Consider the following 13,808-nt stretch of genomic DNA (forward strand, 5'->3'; position numbering starts at 1 on the left):
CTGTCCTTGTCAAGCCCTTCGTCCTACACCATTGACACGGAGAAATCACGCCGGAAAATCCCGAACAACTTTCTCGGTCAACACCGGGAGCGAACCCGCGATCTCCAGACTAGCGAGCCAGCGCCTTACTCACTTAGCCGCCGTGGACCCAAACATCGAGTTGCTTTGGCCAAGAAATGGCATGGGTTTAACACTGGTGGCAATGCAGAGAACGCTACTGACTGGTCTGTGATCTAATCACCACTGTTACAAAAATAGGTACGACATGGCAATAGGTCAAAATTAAAGATGTGTAACCGACGTTGTTTCGCTCAAGTTTCAAACCGTGTACCATGTGAAAGCTGGAACCAGGGGAAACCGTAACACCGTGTTTAGATTTTCACAATCTGTCGTTTACTGTTCTGAAGTTTGTAAAAACAAATTATGCGGGGTGGAGTCACTTTCAGGAAATTCCATTCCTTTGATTGCCAGCTGTGGGGAGGACAGCGTGACTATACGACATCAGTCGAGGCTTGTGGTGAATTGAATCACTGACTTGCTTTCTAACCCATTTATGTCGAATATAAATTGATAAGCAGTGAAGGTTAAATGAAATTGGGTTTAACGTCCTAAATAGCTTATAAAATCTGTAACGTAGACCGGAATACGCTGGAATTTACTTTGATAATCTATGCTTCATCGTAACATGTGTACGCCAACTAGTGCATGGGCAGACCTCGTTGTTTTCGTCCCATCCGCATGACTAGACGTTTTCCTTTGCTAGGTCTTGCATCCTGTGTCTTTTACAAAATGGCCAATTATTTGTTATTTTGAATAAAGGACCACGCGCCACGAGGCGCGTATGTATTTGCATATAACTCTATCGGTTCATCTTACTTATTTGTACGTCTACTTTGAATGAACGACAGTGCACGTGAGACCACGCGTGAGGCTTCTCCAAACCCACCATTCTCCACACAAAAAACTATTTACTCCGAAAATAGATCTCTGTCCCGAATGGCCGCCATATCCAAATATTCGTATACTATTTTGTAATGCGGGTCTACTACATTTAACATCACTGTCATACATGCAAAGACTAAATGAACATTGTTAAATTAATTAGCTGAAAGGGGAATAAATACTTTTCAAAATTCTCAAACTATGCTTAGTTTTTTTCGACTAAAATCGTCGATTTAGGAATTAAAATGTCGGCCAACTAGCTTAGTGTCTGTTCTCAAGCGGAGCTATTTGTAGACAGACAGTGTAAGTTTAGTATGCACCCCACCATAGCGCAATCCACAAATGGTGATCATAAGGAAACATTTAAGTGTGTAACATTGATAGTTATATACAACTATATACCCCGAAACTAGCTCAAATAAAAATGTAAAATGTATTTGAAAAATAAGAATATGGTCAGGAAATGAACGTGGAAACCTCAACAAGAATAGGAAAGATGCGCAGTCCCTGAAAACTGATAATCTACTTATAGCACTTATGATTTGTTTCCTCACTAAATCAATTATAGTTACACCACGTAATGTTAATTCTGTACGGAAGACCATTAGGGTCAATCAAATAAAAAAAATATTCTTATTATCTCGTAATTAGCAGTTAACTATCTCGTCTTTACAAGATACGAAGAAGACCATTATCGTCAATCAGATGAAAAAAAGTATTCGACTATCCCGATGATGTATTTCAAGGTCAAGGCGTCATACACTGATTTGTAATTACGAGATAGTTCTCTGGTAATTACGCGATAGTTATCTTGTCATTATGAGATAGTTATCTTGTAATTACGAGATAATCAGAATATTCTTTTTTCATTTAATTGAACCTAATTTCCTTCCATAATTCTGAGATATATTGGTATTTCGTCTAATCCGAACGCGTGGCCACTGCTACATGCCAAGTCCACGGACAAGAAGAAACCGCACTGGACAATGCCTGGACCTCCCGGTTTATTGCGGGACAACCTTACGCACCGACTCGACGCGGCTCTTTTATACACAGTAAAAAGAATTGGCAGAACACAATGTCAATGGGAAACAATCCGTGGTTTTATCCTAAAAGCACAAAGTTTCGGCAAATATCCTCATTGTGCTTGATAACGATAAAAGGATACTTGTCCAAACGTCGTGCTTTTAGAATAAAACTAATGATTGTTTCCCATAAACATTGTGTTCTGTTAATTCTTTTCCCAATCGCTAATTGCCGTTTAAATATTATCAGTAAAACGAAATATTAGTATATACTATAAATGTGTTTCTAAGTTTATGTGCGATTATGTAGCTAAACGAACAGTGCCTATCAAAACATACAAATAAACGGGATTCCGATATATTTGGTATTGTGTAGATGGGGAGGGGTGGGTAGAGACAAAGGACTAGATCTGATCGGCGTACAAGAGATGTTCCCATATTCAATACAGACTGCCAGGTATCTTTAACGTACATCATGACTTTATACACAGCTAGCTGATACCAAGAACCGCGGGAACATGGCTTAATGAATCCCGATAGCCTAACACATGGTCGTCATTTACATCACATCTAGAAATAAGCACTTATCTATGACCTTTACACTCCTCTTTGTTCGTCACTTCCTTCCGCCATGAATTAAGTATTAAGACATAAAGCAAAAGGATTGTTTTTCCAAGACATTTCAAAGTACAGGCAGCCTATTAACGGGGAAGGTCATCTCATCATTGCCCGGTAATAGAAAGCGAAGTTAACAAAGTAAAATGAATAACTATATAAAAGTGTGTTTCAAAAGCTCACGAAAGAGATAATTTAGAATCTTTAAAATTTAAATTAATTTCAGTCAGATTATATGTACTAGATGCCAATCATGAATATGTGTGTATGACTCTGTCTCTGTAACCAGGTGGTCATGGTTTCGATCCCGGTGGACGATTTTCTTGTGTCATGTGTGCAGGAATGAAGATTTAGTAGGGAACAGGGTCTAGTCGTACGGATGGGACAAAATACCCATTTAGTCTACCGATGTGGTGCATTTTGGCTTGGACGTAAAAACATAAACCTTAGCGCTCATTGCGCACTGCATGGTATATGCCTTTCTTCTTTTGACTGGTTGGTGCAGAGGTGTAGGACGTTGAAACCCCGTTTCATTAGACAGATTGACGCAGAGAAGTAGGCTGTCCCATTTCATTTCACTTCTAATTACTTCCAGACTTGGGGACATTCCTTACTACAAACCGTACGTCAAAGAAACAGAGAGAGAGAGAGAGAGAGAGAGCATCACTTAAATATATGTTGAATATGTACATCTTTGTTATGTTATGTACATAGCTAACCATTTAACTTCGGGACTGTCATGCGGTTCAATTTTATTCATTAATTCGCATGCGCGTAGGGATCTTTAACTGTGAGAGGAAACCGGAGGACCCGGAAAAGCCCCCCCGGTTGGACCCTACTCCCTGTCGCGTACAAGCGGGAAATCGAAACCACGCCATTTGATTCAATGACAGACCTTATGACACAACGCGCACTCGTTAACTATTTGTCCCCCCCCCCAACCCCTTGGCTCCTCATTGTATAAGACGTTGGCTCGCTAACCTGGGAGTCAAGTGTTCGATCCCAGTGTTAGCCGAGAAAGTTAATAGGGCGCATCTTGTCAGTGGTACATGACAGAGGGCCTGGGAACGGACAACGTATAGTCGTTCGGATGGGACGAAAAACTGATGTCCCGTGTACACATTGGTGCGCACGTAAAAGAACTCTTGGCAGTTGGAATTAAGGCAGGCCGCAGTGACGCTGTGCAGGGAAAATATCCCTCGATCTGCATATCCGCTGCCCGTCTTCAGCAACCCGTTGTAGTGTTTTATTTTTCCGTACATGTATCATGGAAATGTTTTCGTCAACTATTACATTTCTTATTTTGTTTGCTTTGTTATTTCAACATGATATCACAACACACGTTTGTTTTGTTTTTAAAGAGTGTAATTTATTTGTAAAACGTGTTTTCTATCCCTAGTACTATCCCTCAATTAATTCTAGAAAATGTTGGTTTCAAATATATGTCAAAAAGAAAAGTAAACCTTATTGCGACTTACATTTGTCATCATCGCTACCCATGGCATTTCGAGAGAGAGAGAGAGAGATAGAGAGAGAGAGAGAGAGATAGGGTTTAACGTCCACTCGACACAAACTAGGCCATTTCGGAATTAACACATGGTTCTTTTTTTTTCAATAATTCGCTTGCGTGTCGAGATCTTTAGCAGTGGGAGGAAACCGGAGGACCAAGGGAAAACCCACGGTTTTGGATGTCATTTCGAGACTAGCATGATTTGAAATGGTAATGTGTGTTGAGGGTAAGCAGTCTTCCCTCACTTCAAGAATCCTCTAGATCTCCAGCTGGTAGGAGTTCTTTACTACATTATTTCTGCCAGACTAGATAAACGGCGATCATCCCCCCTCCCCCGCCCCCCAGAGACTTAAATCTACACCAGTGGAAGCAGGGCTTGAGAGAAAAGCCTCAGCATTCGATTACCCCTACTCACACCATGCATTAAAAAGTTTTAGTAACTTTTGAATGAAGTTGGGAGAATCTTCACAATAATGATATACTGCCGTTTCGGCCACAGAAGTCATTTCGGGGCTAACTGGTTATGGATGGGGTTAAAAAACATCTGTGGGGGACATGACATGAATTAAAATTTATCTTGACTCATATCATAATACAGTTTAGTCGCTTTTTTTACATTTCGGTCACAGGGTTGAGGTTATGGTCAGGGTAAAAAATCCCTGTGGCCGAAACGTCGTATGGTTCTAATGACTTGCACAACTCAGTTTTAAATACATGTATTCTAGAGGGGGTGGAGTGGGGTGGAAGTCATAAGGTCTGTCATTGTGTCAAATGGCGTGGTTTCGATTCTTTGGTTGTACGTGACAAGGAGTGGGGTCGCCTGTCCAATGTCGTGGGTTTTCTCCGGGTCCTCCGGTTTCCTCCCACTGCTAAAGACTTCTACGCGCAAGCGAATTATTAAAATAAAATTAAACCATACGTTAGTCCCGAAATGATCTAGTTTGTGTCGAGTGGACGTTACCCCCTCTCTCTCTCTCTCTCTCTCGCTCTCTCTCTCTCCCACTGCTAAAGACCCCTACGCGCAAGCGAATTATTGAAATAAAATTTAACCATATATTAGTTCCGAAATGACCTGCCCCCTCTCTCTCTCGCTCTCTCTCCCTCTCTCTCTCTCTCTCTCCCACTGCCTGCTCTCTCTCCCTTTCACGATTTATTACCCTAGGTTATTAGTGTGTAGTAGTGGGCGTTAACATCTGCAATCAGTTAGTCTCGACAACATGCGATATTAAGAGGTCAACTAAGAGCTTTTCAAATGTCATATATTTTGTAATTAATGTGATATTATCTGTCGGTAGGTTCAGCATTTCCCACCACATTCCTAATATCAGATGTACAATTTAAAGTAGCTAAGTCTCTGACTTAATATCATCCAAAATCTTCGACATTGTCGCTTAAAATCACCATTGATGTTGTGATCTTACCGGGAAAAGATGGGCTTCTGATATCCAATATTTAAGACAAAATAAACATTTTGTAATAAGGGACTCGAAAAACGAGGCTAGGCATATTCCACAAGTCATGTCAAACGGTGACACTATATTCTTATCTGGAGAGCATGCCCAATAAATACTATCGGCGTAGACTGGAAAAACAAGACGTTAGAGATTGAAATTCGATTGAGAATACTGGCGTATTTCGCCGAACCTAACTGATTAGAAATTACAGTAAAAACAGAAAAGATTGAATGTAAATCAATTTATATACATTCATATTACATTATTATATGCGTTGCGACCCATTTGTGTCAATTTCTAGGTCCCAAATATTAGCGACTTAGCTCCTTTAACACCTTTAAATAAAACAATACAATGTCTTGTGTACAAACAAGCAGGATACCCGGCTTCGCTCGGGGGTCATAACTCCGAAACCGGAAGTGGTAGACTAACGCCACCTGGCCTATGTTGCTCCCCTGTCCGAGTTACCCCTATACCCCAAATTTCAGACTCGGGGCAGACCTAGTGTAGCCGCCAACAGACAGACAGACAGACAAACGACAGTCACAAATATATAGATAGATTAGGCGTGGGGCCTTTCTTACATTTTGCTCTTTTAACAACATCAATTATGCATAACATCCGGAACAAATATGTTTACATAACGATAATAAATATATTAGACGTGCTGTTTGATGAATTATTTACACTATGATAGATATGAATAGAATTATACAAAATACATGCATACATAAATGTATATATTATTTGCTCGAAGATAGGTATGACTACAAAATAATATATACATGGATTTGTCATAACTTTTGGGGAGGACGGACGAACCCTGGAACCTTTCATAACCAAACCAAAATAATAATTACGAACAGTTTACCAGTGTTATTTCGATGAAAGCTGTAACTAGGGGTAATATGATGACGATATGGTAAAATTGACTACCTACAATTAAGGAGGAAGATATCGTGAAGATCAGCGTACTGTTCAGTATGAGTGAACTTACGCGACGGCTTTGTGTATTAAACGTTAAAAAAAAATTCGTGTTTATAATATCCTAATAAACAACACATTCGATCAGATTTTTGGCCAAAGGACGACTCGTGAACACAATACCGCAGTAAACTTGTGCCAAATCTGTATGCTTACTATAGAGCCCAGTGAGCGTGTTAAACCAACTATGTCACTTCCGGTTTAATGAAAATTTATTTATCAATATATATTTAAGATTTATGGAAACCTTGTTGAAAATCGTTGGTCTTCCCCTTTAAGAGATACAATATCGCAGTTTTCCCATATAGGTGAACACTAGTCGAGATATGGCTGAATATAATATTTATAAAATAACAAAATATCTTTTTGATTGATAAGTTTTTAAATATAATTTGCGTGATTGCAGGTGATTATCAACCTGGACACAAAGCAATTTAAAACTTGGAATCTTAATTTAATAAGACCAGAAATAACGTGGTCACAATTATTGCAGAAGCCTTGTTTGGTAAGATTCCATCCTCTTGTAAGCCAAAGCGAGTACCCCAAGAAACAAGAAGCTGGAACAAATTATACCACGAATATTAGAAGAAATAATTAAAGTGATGGATTTGAATACAGAGGCACACCAATGGAAATTTCTAAAATGGAGGTAACAACATTTCTATAATTCTGACTTGGCAAAATGTCTCTGGTCAAAACGGAGTGAAGAAATCGGCCAGCAGAAGAGCTCGAGATGTCATGCGATCCCAGAAATTTAAAGAAAGGAACGGCGTTAACGAAAACACTGTAAGTCCGTATGTTGACATTGTATCTCCTGCAGTTAGTGAATTTGTCAAGACAGTTACCAAGCCCTCAACTTTGGATAGTGAATGTCAAACTGTTATAAAATACTCTTATGACAAGAGCGTTGTTGCCTTTCCAACACTATGTACTAAAAGTCGAACTTTTGAATTCAGTAACCAAAAATGAATATACACTCTCCAAATCGAACACAGATTCTCGGCCTATCAAGAAAGTTCTACAGAAACGATTAAACAAGGGACAACTAGAATACCAAGTGAAACAAAAGGAATCGGTTCATGAAAGCAATTTGGATGAAACGGATATTTCGTATGTAGAGATCCATAAAAACAAAATTCCCGGACCCGTACCCGAAGTGGTTAGAAATGTAGTTCGCGAATGCTATCCATTATTACCAGATGAACAAGTTCAAATGGCGTGGGACAGACTGAGTGATTTTGAAGGTCACCCAGAGGGAAGACGATGGAAATTATGCGCACGCTACCGTGATCCAAAAACAAATATAGAATATTATCTATCAGAAAGACGTGTTTTTCTGGACGATTATAGTCTTCAGTATACTTACCAATGGGAGTGGATTGATAAAATATACAAGGAAGACCCAGATTTCTACGACGGTTTTTTTTTACCATTTCTGGAGGATGTACCCGAAAAAATATGTGGTAGTTAAAACTGTACAATAATAGTTCAGTGTTCAAGAATATGTTCCCAAATGTCAGTTCATAAATTAATTTGCGAATCAATATAATACGAGGAAGTATTAGAAATGGCGAGCGAGGAGGATATCGTGCTGGTTATAGTAGTTTTATGTTAGAATTTAAATCTTTCAGATAATACTTATGTAATATAAAAAATGGAAAGTCATCAAATTGAATTCTGTATACATGTAAACTCTAGGAACAATAATTATTCTATTCCTTCAAAACATTCGCTGTCTGTGCTATTGAAAGGTGACTATAGCCAAGGATGAAATATTATGTAATGCTAATGACATGTTAATTTATTATAATTTCTTATTGTTTATAAAGCGTCATAGATAGAAATTAACTGCCAATATGACCTGTCTCGTGTACATGTCAATTAATATATTAATTGTTTTATTTACCATTGTTTTATTTCTTATATTGTAAATTATTACATCAATGCTTGTTTATATCAACACTTGAGCACGCCAAGTGATAAAAGTAATTCCATATAAATATAAGATTGTGTTCGATACGTCAGTTTTCTAGGTCTACCCGACTTGTAGCTTTGGTACTAGTCGGTTATCCGCGGTCCCGTAAGTGTATGTAGATAATTATTATTATAAGTTTCCAGTATTAAAGATTTGAAGAACCATTCCAGACTCTTGTATTATGGATTATAGTGCAAGTAGATGTCAATATGTATATATTTTTTTATTGCTTTTATATTTCACGAATTAGGTGCATATTAGTCGTATAAACTAGCGATTTAGCTGCATCTTAACGGGAGGTAGAATTTTTGGGAGCACGAGGGATATGTGACCGACACAAGTTCTATATATTAAGAAATCTATGTTACAATTTCCATTTTGGTAAACTTATCTTTGACAACATTAATGTATTTTAAATCTATTTAATTTAGCTAATTATTTCCCCTGATAGATACGCTTTAAATTAAACAAACACTGGCATGAGTGACTTATTGTCCTTTTAAAAACAGATAGAGTAAAACTCTTTACAATCCAATGCCAACTGACGCCTGGCCTATAGAACCTTATTAATCCAGCCAATGGCTATTACGTCAGATATACTATAGACAATGGAGGGATTAGGAATTGGTCAGTGACCAAACTCTCTACAAAACGAACTATTGTTTTAGATTTCAACTTAGAAGCAATACACAATTTAATAGTTTAATTGTCAATGTGTTATAATTGTCTATTATATATTTTGTAGAACTGTATGTCAAAGACAGAGTGAGCTATGATTTCTTGTAAATATTTGTTGAATTATCTATGTTTAATAAATCACATAGAGGTTACTTGAACTCAATTTAATAAGACCCGAAATCTATATAAAAAAAATCAAGGATATGTGTACATATGCATGTGTGTATGTTCGCCCATCACGCTTCGTCGTGGTATCAAATTAACTAGCATTACCCCGTGAATGTTTTAGGCCATCGATTTTGGTTCCCGGACGAATTGGCCCCTGGTGAATTTTGGTTCCAGGCGAATTGGACCCCGGACGAATTTGGGCTCGGTTGAATTTCGGTTCCGAGCGAATTTTGGCCCCGGGCAAAGACTGGTATCCTGCTAATGTTAAATAATCAATGTGGGTACATATTAACGTTTATTTGGCATTTTAATGAAAAATGACGATTCCTTACTTTAATATCTACCCGTCTTCCAGACATTCTTCGCAAATAAAGTGCCCATGCGTATTGTGATCACCTGCGATAATTACAGGTGGCTGGGTGGTTGAATGGTTTACGGCCTGAGACCTAGCTCATAAGCGAGAGAGAGAGAGAGAGAGAAATGGGGTTTAACGTCCACTCGACACAAACTAGATCATTTCGGGACTAACACATGGTTCAATTTTATTTCAATAATTCGCTTGCGCGTAGGGGTCTTTAGCAGTGGGAGGAAACCGGAGGACCCGGCGAAAACCCACGAGGTTAAACAGGCGACCCTAGTCCTTGTCACGTACAACCGGGGATTCAAAACCACACCAGTTGACTCAAGGACAGACCTTATGATACAGCCACTTGTGCTAACCATTCGGCCACCACCCCACCCCACCCCCTCCGGCTCATAAGGAAATGAAATAGAAATGGGGTTTATAACGCCCTACTGTTCTGCTCCGACTGGGCTGATGAAAACGGGTATACGTCATACAGTGTGCTATGAGGGACATTTTGCCCGGACAGCAGCACCACGACCTACACCCATTTTGAATTCCATCTGTCAAGGGTTCTCATACGTGCACTCAAATGTGTACACAGAACCTCCCAACGACTAAATAGACCATAAGATCTGTCATTGAGTCAAGCGGTATGCTGTCGATTACCCGCTTGTGACAGGAGTAGGGTCGAATGTTCAACACGTTTATTCTCACTCTGCTAAAGAACGATCCCTACGCGACAACAAATCATTGAAATAACATTGAACCCGAAATTACCTTATACTTTGTGTTGGACGTACGCTAAACCCCAGTTATCCCTTTCCCCATACATCATTATGCGATTATTATGAAAAATTAGTTAAGACTGACCTGATTGTTGACAATACAAGCACGCCTGTTATATTGTATAATAAGTTATTTTAAACGATCTTTCGTTAAACTCCTGACCCACTAAAGCTGTGTTGGTCGCGTCTCGTAAATTCCGACTTTAAATGTTTATATATCAGAGATAGACTCCTTGATATGACTCGATAATTGCATAGAATCGAACATAAACATAGCCGATTCAATTATCTATTCAAATTTCAAAACAAAATTTGTCATAACAGTATTTGATGCATGACCGATCAACAAGTGTGTATATCTCTTCTTACATATAATTCATGGAATTTGTTTTGTACCCATTTCTCAATTTAGCTATAAATAGAATATGAATACATCACATAGGAACATAGGAGATAGGGTTGAATGGAGTGTTTCCTCCTCTTTTTTTTGCGCCAACCAGGCTAATGAAGACGGAGCTTTAAATGGTATAACAGTACATTAGACCAGTCAATTTCTGTTTTTACCACGAAAATATAGTAAGAAAACGTTTATTTAGGTGTACCTTATAGCATCCTAAAAGTTAACCGCATTTTGTGCAGCAGAAAGCGGTAAAAATTGGTAAAATTCAAGATGGCCGACTTCACCTATTCGATCTATAAAAATATCCTAAACGGTTGGCTTAAGAAGTGAAATGAAATGAAATGGGGTTTAACGTCCTATACTGTTCTGCTCCGAACTGGGCAATACGTTGTTAAATGAGGGAAATTTTGCCCGCACAGCGGCACTACGGCCTACTCTTATATCGAATTCCAACTGTCAAGGGATCTTTTACGTGCACGCCAATGTGTACACGGGACTTCGGTTTTTCGTCCCATCCGAACGACTAGACAGCTGTCCTTGCCAGGCCCTCTGTCCTGCATCACTGACAAGAGAGAACCACGCCGGAGGTTGGTTTACGACCCTTTATGTATACCAACATGTCAAATAACCCCATTAAACTAGTATGGCGTCATACTATAACGACCGGCACATCTAATTACTAAATTCATTTAAACTTTTGGCTTTATTCCCTATACATGTATATTGAGGATATTGGAACATGACACTGAAGGGCAGTGCCGGACTGGTGGGCCAAAGGCCCACCTGTCAGGTCATTGACCAAGGCCCACACAAGTACGCGCCGATGGCGCGTCACGAGCGGGCCGAAGGCGCGTGAGTGTCCGAGGGGGGTCTGCGGGGGTTCTCCCCCCGGGAAAATTTTGAAAATCTAGAACCGCAAACCCATTTTCCAAGCTTTTCAGACCAAAGCAGACGAAGGCAAATTTTTGATTTCCTGATACAATTAGATAACAGAATGACCAAAGAGCACTATCATTAGGAAAGAAGGAAGGAGAGGACATGACACAGCCTGTGTCCTGTCCTCTTCTTCGCTGTGTCCTGTCCTCTCCCTCCTTCTTTCTTTTCTTTCCTCCTCTCTCCTTTTTTTCTCTTTTCTTCTTTTCTTTCTCGTTTTTCTTTATAGGCTTAGGCCCACTTTTTTTAATGAGCTTAGGCCCACCTGTCACGGACAGGTGGGCAGGTGGGCCCAGTCCGGCATTGCTGAAGGGTAGTTAGAATATAAAAACTACATCTGACATTACACTGACGTAATATAGGCTACTTATTATGTACTATTACGCCATGTTTGTCTGTGGTTGCCATCTTAAAGCTATTGTAAGCTATCCTGGAAATATTATCATGATAGTTCATGTACACAGTTCCTTTGGACGCGAGAGCAAGATGCTTCTAGCGCATCATGATCATTACCAACTATAAGATGGCGACCATAGCAAGACATGGCTTAATAGTACGTCCAACGTTCTTTATAGGGCGTACTGTTATCATTACAGGATCTCGTTTAATAAGCTTTCTACCAGGAACCACACTCTCTTTCAATATTTTTGGGGTTGACCTCATTTTTTATTTTGAAATTGAGTTCGTCGGGATTTTCCGGCGTGGTTTCACCATGTCAGTAGTGCAAGGTGGAGGGCCTTACAAGTACAGATGTCTAATCGTTCGGATGGGACGAAAAACAGAGCTCCCGTTCATGTGCACGTAAAAGATCCATTGGCAGTTGAATTCGATATAAGAGACGCTGCCCTTTAATAACTTCTAATTAAAGATACAGTGTGTAAGTGTTAGATAAAGAAATAACCGGCCTTGTTATAATAGTTCGAAAATAGATAATGCAAAATGAATATATTGAAAATTTCTTTAAAATTACTCTATTGCGAGCGAAGAAATTAGCCTTTGACAAGATGTGTGCATTAATTTCAACCACCATACTGGTTGTTAGAAGCTAAGCCTCGCTTCTAAATTTTTAAATTAAATTAAAATATGTGTGAACCGTGCTAATGTACTTGATGTCGGAGAAATACGGTGGCACCGAGAGTTGATTATGGGCATGGTCTTGTCATGTTAATTTAAATGTCTAATTAATAGATTTAGCTCGTGCATAATATATGTTTAAATATAGGCCTAAGCCTTTTCTAAGCACATGGCACAAACCGGACATTTTATCCCGGGTAACACTTATTGAAGTGTTAAAGGTCAAACATAAATACCGTATACATTTAGTCTAGTGATAATGTAAAGCATTCACTTGAGACCCCTATTACTGACGACATCAATCCATTAAAGATATATTATGGGATATTTTTATAGAGAGTTGGCCATTCTTGCTATAACAGTTCAAAAGTAGATGATGAAAGAAGAATATATTGAAAAATGCAGTCAAATTACTTTATTCTGAACATAGTTATCATCGTTGTAATATTTGCCTAGAAATGGTAGCGAAATGTGTCTTCACCTTCGCCGACCGTTTGATTGACAGGCGTTAACTCCACCTACATATCTCGATTATCAAGTAAAGTTTTCAATGGCACACGGAAACGCTTTACAGCGGCCTCGCTAAGTACACTCTATCATTTAGCCTCGATCTAACTGACGTATTTTCATCAGGTTACCCCTTATTTGATTTAATCAATTAGTGAAATCCTATTTAAATCCGAGCTGTAGCCGAGCCATCCGTGGGTCTACAGAGTTGATTTTGGTCTTGTTGTTTAAATAAAGATCTAATTTATAATTTCTATAACATCTGAAGCCTAAATTAAGACTTGCAATAATCAGATTTAGCTCTTGCATAATGCATGTTTAAGGAAACACCACTGTCCTAAATTGACACAATTCATTACACACTGTATGTAGCTTAACCAAAGTAATAAAGATAGACACACAAAGCAAGGTG

The 13,808-nt window shown here is 38.9% G+C and overlaps 1 protein-coding gene across 8 annotated transcripts in view; it reads right to left on the minus strand.

Annotated features, from left to right (window-relative positions):
* LOC126812012 (uncharacterized) overlaps window positions 1-10,826 on the minus strand; it is a 46,053-nt gene extending 35,227 nt beyond the window's left edge. For 7 of the 8 annotated variants that reach the window (XM_056098802.1, XM_056098801.1, XM_056098804.1 and 4 more), the window contains exon 1: window positions 10,568-10,814. The gene's annotated coding sequence lies outside the window, so the exon portion shown is untranslated. Of the gene's footprint in view, window positions 1-10,567 lie in introns of all 8 variants that reach the window. The other variant, XM_056098806.1, reaches the window with a different exon arrangement.
* Window positions 10,827-13,808: the final 2,982 nt, after the last annotated feature.

Source organism: Patella vulgata, chromosome 2 (assembly GCF_932274485.2).
Source record: "Patella vulgata chromosome 2, xgPatVulg1.2, whole genome shotgun sequence".
NCBI lineage: Eukaryota > Metazoa > Mollusca > Gastropoda > Patellidae > Patella > Patella vulgata.